Source organism: Callithrix jacchus, chromosome 14 (genome assembly GCF_049354715.1).
Source record: "Callithrix jacchus isolate 240 chromosome 14, calJac240_pri, whole genome shotgun sequence".
In the NCBI taxonomy this organism is placed as follows: Eukaryota; Metazoa; Chordata; class Mammalia; order Primates; family Cebidae; genus Callithrix; species Callithrix jacchus.
In genome coordinates this window covers 114,230,571-114,239,073 of record NC_133515.1, presented here as the reverse complement: position 1 = coordinate 114,239,073, position 8,503 = coordinate 114,230,571, and the positions used below count along the sequence as shown (strand labels likewise).

Sequence of the window (8,503 nt, the reverse complement as noted above, 5' to 3'; positions counted from 1 at the left end):
CGGGCTGAGATGGGGAGGAGGTGGGAGGAGCCAGGCTTGAGCTCAGATCAGGTGGGCACTGGTGGACTTTTATTTGTACCTCTCAATGATCTCATGGTGGAAGCACTTCTGTTTTTAGGGTCAGAGACGGCGAGGTCCAGGTTGCTTTCAGTCCTGCAGGTTCAACTCAGATTGTGAGCTCAGATCACCTGGGTCCAACTCTCCAGCTCACCCCAGGAGCCCACCCACCCTTGCTGGGCAGTCTGTCCCCCCACTCCTCCCCAGGTGTATATACCTGTGTGTGCAGTTGTGTCATGTGTGTGCATGTCTGTACATGTGTGTGCATGTGTTTATATACCTGCATGTGCAGGGATGCAGTGAATGTGTATATGTGTGTACGTGTGTGTGTGGAAGTGCTATGTGTGCCTGTCTGTACATATGTGTGCCTATGTGTGTATATATATATACACCTGTGTGTGCTTATGTGCATTGTGTATGTGACTGTGTGCATGTATGCAGGGGTGTAGTGCATATGTGTATGTGTGCACATGTGTGTGTGTGGGAGTGCTTGTGTGTCGGTGCATGTGTGTGCATGCATGTATATACCTGTGTGTGCATGTGTGCAGGGGTGTGGTGCATATGTGTATGTGTGTACATGAGTGTGGGAGTGGTTGTGTGTGTCTGTGCATGTGTGTGCATGCCTGTGTGTACATGCACGTATATACCTGTGTGTGCATGTGTGCAGGGGTGTAGTGAATATGTGTATGTGTGTGCATGTATGTACCTGTGTGTGGGAGTGCTTGTGTGTCTGTGCACGTGTGTGTGTGCCTGTGTGCAGGGGTGTAGTGCATATGTGCATGTCTGGATGTGTGTGTGCGTGTGCGTGTGTTTTTTATCGTCATCTGTAAGGTTTGTGGGCCAAGCCGGGGTACAGGCCGAGAGCGTATGGGGCTTCCTCTCTTTGGGAACATGTCTTCAGGATGGCAGAGCCTGGCCATTTCCCGTAGGTGCCTCCATATTTACTGCGAGTAGAACAGTCCTCAGGCAGAGCGTCAAAGGGAGATGTCAGATAACGCAGAGCCTTCATTTATCGCGAAGAACCAAACTGTCCTTCAGTTGCAGCCGTTGCCTTTTCATTTTACATTTGTCGGGATTCATGAACCAAGTACATCAAAAAGGCAACACGAGATTGTTAAACATTTGAAGGCGTTTTGAATTTGTGTGCTACGGCAGAGCTGGAAGGGAGTTTTATGGACATCCAAATATCCAGAAAGCACTCCCAGATTCAGGTGTCTTCGGATGGAAAACTGAACACACTTGATGTGATTTCAAAATGAAGTTTTCTGTCCATAGAGATGACTTGTCCCGGAATGATTCCAGAAAGTGACTGAGGGAGGCTGTAGCAGACAGTGAGGGATTCTTACAGGAGAGGGAAGCCACGTGGCAAACGTGGCCTTTCTTCATCTGCAAAAGGGTGTGATTGGGTTGTTAAATTTGCATGTGAATGTGCCTCGCATGTAAATACCTTTTCTTTTTATGATTGTACTTTATCAATTGTTAAGAGCATTTTATTTATTTATTTTTTATTGCATTTTAGGTTTTGGGGTACATGTGCAGAACATGCATACCTTTTTACGATGACAGTATGGGGGCAGAGGCTTGTTAAAGTGAAGTTCGTTTCAATGGAAAGTCAGGAACCTTCTGCGGACGCTTCTTCAGGAACCTTCCAAGCCTGTAATCACACGGTGTGAAAATAATAACCGTCGATGGAGAAACCGTGGATTTAATGACAGGCAATTGTACGTCTCTGTTGTCCTTGGCAAAGGCAGTGGTTTTCTCTTTCCTGGATAAAAGAATCCAGGGCGGGCTTTGCATTGACTCTGGCCCACTGAGGTGAGCAGGGCGCTCTTCATGGAACACAGCAGGGGAACTGCCAGGGAGGCAAAAGCCTGCTCTTCACAAAAGCAATGCCTTTTACACTGGTATGCTTAAAACACTCATTAACTGAACTCTGTGGGAAGCTTGCACAGATAAACAGAAGAATCTGGGCTGGGCACGGTGGCTCACGCCTATAATCCCAGCACTTTGGGAGGCCGAGGCAGGTGGATCACGAGGTCAAGAGATTGAGACCATCCTGGTCAACATGGTGAAACCCCGTCACTACTAAAAATAAAAAAATTAACTGGGCATGGTGACGCGTGCCTGTAATCCCAGCTACTCAGGAGGCTGAGGCAGGAGAATTGCCTGAATCCAGGAGGCGGAGGTTGCGGTGAGCTGAGATCGTGCCATTGCACTCCAGCCTGGGTAACAAGAGCAAAACTCTGTCTCAAAAAAAAAAAAAAACAAACAAACAAAAACAGAAGAATCTGATCCGTACTTTCAGGCAGGGAAATAAGAGGCTTAATTTTCTTTTTTCTGTTTTTTCGGTTTTAAAGAGAATTATTTTTTTTCCTCAAACTGCTATAAAACCTAATTTGAAGGGATTTTTAAACATTGTACCTGTTATTGGATTTGGTATAAAATTCTGCTTACTCTATATCTAAAGAGTAAAGAAACGTAAAGAATCTAAAGAACTCTGAAAAGAAAAGGGCCCCCTTTGTGAAGGGCAGCACAGACGTAAACTTGCCTGTCGTCCAAGCCACAGCGTTTTCATCCACGGCCATTTTTTCACGTGACAGAGTCACAGGCTTAGAAGGCGTCTGAAGCAGTTTCCTCAGAAAGTTCCTGACATTCCCTAGAAATTAACTCCTTCAATTGTGCAATTTACATTTGCATACAAATTTCTTCAGCCATTCAATTTGCAAAATATATAAATCTGTCAACTATAAAATATTTCTTAAGCATGTCCTTTTTGGGTGTTTGAACCTCTGTTGGATAGAAGATTTTGTGTCTGAATACACATCCATCACTCCAGGATTAGTCTTCAGCTTTGATTATTCAGCTGTAGGATTCTGATAATGATTTCTCTGAGGAAGCTTTAAATGTGAATAGTCCATCTTTGATTATATAATATTTCTTCAAAATAATACAATTCATGTGACTAGCATCTCCCCATCAAGTTTTAGCCGCATACCAGTGATGCACATTTACTCCCAAGAGTTAAAAGCCCTTGGCGGGAAATACGGAGCCACCCCCAGGCCTTGGTGTGGCTCGATGGCGGTGTCCAGAAGTTGCAAGGATGTGGCTGAGCCCAGCTCCCGGCCACACAAGTGGGTGGTCCTGAGCCCAGGGAGCCCCCAGACGGTGCAAGGTGTTGGGGGGTCAGCGAGCCGAAGCCACTCCCGTTGCCAACTGTGGCTCCAGGTCAGGCCCCACCCCCCACCGAGATGGGCTGAGCTGGGCTCTTCATGATGGTGTGAATGGAAAATACATTTCAGTACCCCAAAACCATTCAGTAAAGGTAAGCCAAGCTGGAAACTGCACCAGGCAAACCTGCCTCCCATTTTATTTCTAAATAAGATAGCTACAAAGATTTTTAAAACCCTGCATACCTCTCACGATTTGTCCACAAGGAAACTCCATGTGGAATTTCCCCTCCCCAAGTCAAGTCGTCTGGACAGAACCAGTGTTCACCTTACACATATTGATTGAGGTCTCATGTCTCCCTAAAACGTTAAAACCAAGACGCGCCCCAGCCTCCTTGGGCCTCTGTCCTCAGGACACCCTGTGGCTGTCACCAGCCTGACCTTAACCTTGGCAAAGCAACCTTTCTCAATTCCCTGAGACCTGTCTCTGACATTTGGGGTTCAAAATGGTAATTTGGGGAACAGCCCCAGGTCCTTGAGAAAAGCAGTTTTGGGCCCAACGCGGAGGCCGGGAGGATTCACTTCGCTTGGGCCGAAAGCATTTACATCTGGGGGTGCTCTGGGGGTCTGGGTAGCCCAGGTCGGGTGACCCTGCTGGGGTTTAGTGGAGTTGCGGAGCCCGGGATGCCCTGGCTGGGGCCCAGGGAGCTTGCCCTGTGATGGTGAGAGTATGTCACCTATGATGTCTCACAGGCTGTGGTTAGGGGTTTGGCCATGGGCTGGAATCACCGCACAGGAGGCACCAGGAGCTGCTATCCCAGGACTCTCTCTCTGCTGCCTTTGGTCAGGAGAGGGGCTCACGGGGACATGGAGGGAGGGCACGGCCAACTGGGCTCCCAGGACCTTTGATCCCCCTCGTGCCCTGAGGCTGGTGACCGGGTTCCTCAGAGACTCCCAGAGCTCCCATGTGGGTGAGCTTTGGGAGCGAAACTCAAAGCCTCCACCACTCCCTCACCCGCTTCTCCCCATGCTCCCAGAACCCAGATTCCTCCACTAAAACCCGGTGACTCCTGTGATGTTTGCAGTGCCTCTGTTTACCCAGAAAACCCAGAGCGACGTGGACAGAACAGAGACAGCGAAGTCAGTATGTAGATTTATATTATTTATGATTTATTGTTTCTACCCCTAAAATAACCCCCAAAGACAGGTGGGGCAGGCACATCATTGCCACCCCACAGATGCATTTCTGATCTTGGCAGCTGTGAATGTGTGGGTTTGTGCAGAGGACCTGAGGCTGTCGTGGGAGGGAGTGGGGGTTGCTCCTCAACTGGATGCACGGGAGACCACCAGTGCAGCCACAGGACCCTGGCCACACAGAGCACAGGGCAGTGGGGGCTGCTGGAGCTGGAGGCAGAGGCAGGAGCCCTGAGACCAGGGTGGTGAGTGCCTCCGGAAGTTGGAAACCCCGGGGAAGCAGCTTCTGCCCAGAGCCCAGAAGGTAACGCAGCCTTCACGGCCCCTGGACGCTGCATCAGGCTTCCAACCTGCTGAGCAGAAAGATGATAGATTTGTGTCCCTACAGATCAGTTTGTGGTAATTTGTCACAGCACCCATAGAAAACTAATGCAGGTGGATCGTTTGTTGGTTTTAGATTTTCACTGCAGCGTGGCCATGGTCTGAATGTCTGTGCACTCCAAAGCTCCTGTAGAAACTTCATCCCCAGCACAGCAGCATCCAGGGGGACTTTAAGAGGCGACTGCATCCTGGGGGCTCAGGAACGGATTCCTTTATCCATAGACTCATGGACTAACAGGCTGTTGGGGTGTGGGACTGGTGGCTTTACAGGCAGAGGGAGTGAGGGAGTGCTTAGCACTCCCCCTCACCATTCGATTCCCTGGCGTGAGAGGAGGAAGACAGCGCTGGAATGTCCATTGCAGGCAAAATGCCAGGAGCGTTACAACAGAGACGGGGAGGGCCTCAGAGTGCAGGGGCTGCTGAAAGGAAGGACCTCACACTGGGAGGCTCCCGACAGCAGAAATGTGTCCCCACAGTCCCAGAGGTCACGTGTCTCAGGCTGCGCTGCCTCTGGAGGCTACAGGGGAGGGCCTTTCCCACCTCTTCCAGCTTCCGTGTCCCTCGTGCCCCTGGGCTTGTGGCTGCATCACTCTAGGTCTGCCATCTCTGCGTGGCTTCTCCTCTCTGTGTGTCTCAGAGTCAAACCCTCCTGATGTTTTAACACCTGTCAGTGGATTTAGGGCACATAGTCCAGGACACAGTCACCTCAAAATCCTCCACTGGATTCTACCTGCAAAGACCCTTTTTCTGAAGAATTTCATGCTCCCAGGTTCTGTGGGCCATGCAGAACAGCAGGACCCGGGCTGAGATGTCTTCAGCTGGAGGTGGAGGTCAGATGAGAAACCGGATACTGGCAGAATCCTGGGGGTCCTCTACCAGATGCCGTCACCCTCAGAGGAGAGCAGTGACTTTGAGTGGGGAGCCCTGGCAGGCCCCAGCCCAGCCTGGGTGTGCCAGCCTCACCATGGCCTGGGCCTCTGTGGCTGCACTAAGAGAGCACCACACACCCCTGCCACGGCCTCCCAAACAGCAGGGGCTCTTGGCTCTCGCCCTGAGGACACCTCCATAAGAAAGGCCTGTTCTGTCTGACACTCTGTGGGCAGGAAAACAAGGTGAGTCTGAGAGGACCCAGGTCCACAGCTATGTGCCGTGTGTGACCCTGGAATGGATCCTGGTGTATCAAGGAAAAAGTGCCACTGCCAAGACAGTCGGTGGTGTGGCTTTGGCTCAGGAACCACCCACTGAGGTCAGACACCTGGGGACTTGAGTCTTACAATCTGAACACAGTTTTCCCAGACCTAGAGTTTGTATTTATTCTTCTGTAACCTTAAATACTGAGAAGAGAACCTTAGATATATAGAAACGTGTAAATGTACACGGTTCGCTGTCTCCTCATACTGTTCCTAACCTTCTGAAAGTCTCAGTTCGTCACCTCCTGAAATCCTATCCATCTGCAGAGGTTCGTTTCAAATAAAGTTTTTCATGGGAAGAATTGCTATTTATGTGGGTGCTCTTAATTTAAACTTGATGCATGTTTCTGCCTGTGAATTGGCATCTGAACCCCTGGCTGCCTCATTAAAAACATCACGCTCTTCTGCCTCAGACCCTGCTGATCCCTAGAAGACACCCCATCTTCTTCCCACTCCTGGCCACGCTGCTTCCCTGGCGATTCCTAAGGCATCTGCAGGCTTCACACAGCTGCGCTCTCTCTTTCTCTCTCTCTCCTTCTTCTGTACCCTCCTCCCAGGCGTCTCCACGGCTGAATGTACCACCATTTCCAAAACCACTCAAACACCACCTTCCCAGGAGTCCTACTGGGACCCAGCCTATTTGAAATAGCAACTTACCCATCCACAGATGCTCCCTGGCTCCCCCACCCTGCCCTGTCTTTCCCATGGGATTCACGGTCTTCTCATGTTACCATGTTTCCTGAGCCAGTGTCCATCGCTTGTTTAGCAAACAGATTGTTCAATCTAAGCACAAAAACAGCAGAGTGTGGCATGAAGCAGATGTTTGGTTCAGCTCAGGGCTGAACTTGCTGAAATAACAGACTCATCTTCATCAGCTGCACTTTCAATTGCAGAGTCTCCATCCTGACCAGTGTTAAATAAGGAGGAGTTAAATGGATGAAACTAGACCCTTCAGAGTCATGGCCAGTGCGCACGTACAGCACATGTGCATACACACACTAATGCATAGGCTCATAGATACACATAGACACACACTAATGCATAGGCTCATATATACACATACGCACACTAATGCATATGCTCATATATACACATACACACACACTAATGCATATGCTCATATATACACATACACACACACTAATGCATATGCTCATATATACACATACACACACACTAATGCATATGCTCATATATACACGCACACACACACTAATGCATATGCTTATATATACATGCATGCACACACACTCATGCATAGGCTTATATATACATGCATGCACACACACTAATGCATATGCTCATATATACACACACATATGCTCATATATACACACACATAGGCTCATATATACATGTACACACACACTAAGGCATAGGCTCATATATACACATACACACACACTAATGCATATGCTCATATATACACATACACACTAATGCATATGCTCATATATACACATACACACACTAATGAATATGCTCATATATACACATACACACACTAATGCATATGCTCATATATACACATACACACTAATGCATATGCTTATATATACATGCATGCACACACACACTAATGCATATGCTCATATATACACATACACACACACTAATGCATATGCTCATATATACATGCACACACACTAATGCATATGCTTATATCTACATGCATGCACACACACACTAATGCATAGGCTCATATATACACATACACACACACTAATGCATATGCTCATATATACACATACACACACTAATGCATATGCTTATATATACATGCATACACACGCACTAATGCATATGCTCATATATACACATACACACACTAATGCATATGCTCATATATATACACATACACACACTAATGCATAGGCTCATATATACACATACACACACTAATGCATGTTTATATATACATGCATGCACACACTAATACATATGCTCATATATACACACACACATAGGCTCATATATACACGTACACACACACTAAGGCATAGGCTCATATATACACGTACACACACACTAAGGCATAGGCTCATATATACACATACACACACTAATGCATATGCTCATATATACACATACACACTAATGCATATGCTCATATATACACATACACACACTAATGCATATGCTCATATATACACATACACACTAATGCATATGCTTATATATACATGCATGCACACACACTAATACATATGCTCATATATACACACACACATAGGCTCATATATACATGTACACACGAATGCATATGCTCATATATACACATACACACACTAATGCATATGCTCATATATACACATACACACACTAATACATATGCTCATATATACACATACACACACTAATGCATATGCTTATATATACATGCATGCACACTCATACATATGCTCATATATACACACACATAGGCTCATATATACATGTACACACACTAATGCATATGCTCATATATAGATGCATGCACACACACACTAATGCATATGCTCATATATACATGCA

The 8,503-nt window shown here is 47.2% G+C and overlaps 1 long non-coding RNA gene across 1 annotated transcript; it reads left to right on the top strand.

Moving 5' to 3' along the window:
• Positions 1-4,236: 4,236 nt before the first annotated feature.
• LOC144579202 (uncharacterized) lies at positions 4,237-6,291 on the top strand. Its single transcript, XR_013526229.1, has 2 exons — positions 4,237-4,368; positions 4,876-6,291. It is a non-coding gene; the product is annotated as an uncharacterized LOC144579202 (long non-coding RNA).
• Positions 6,292-8,503: the final 2,212 nt, after the last annotated feature.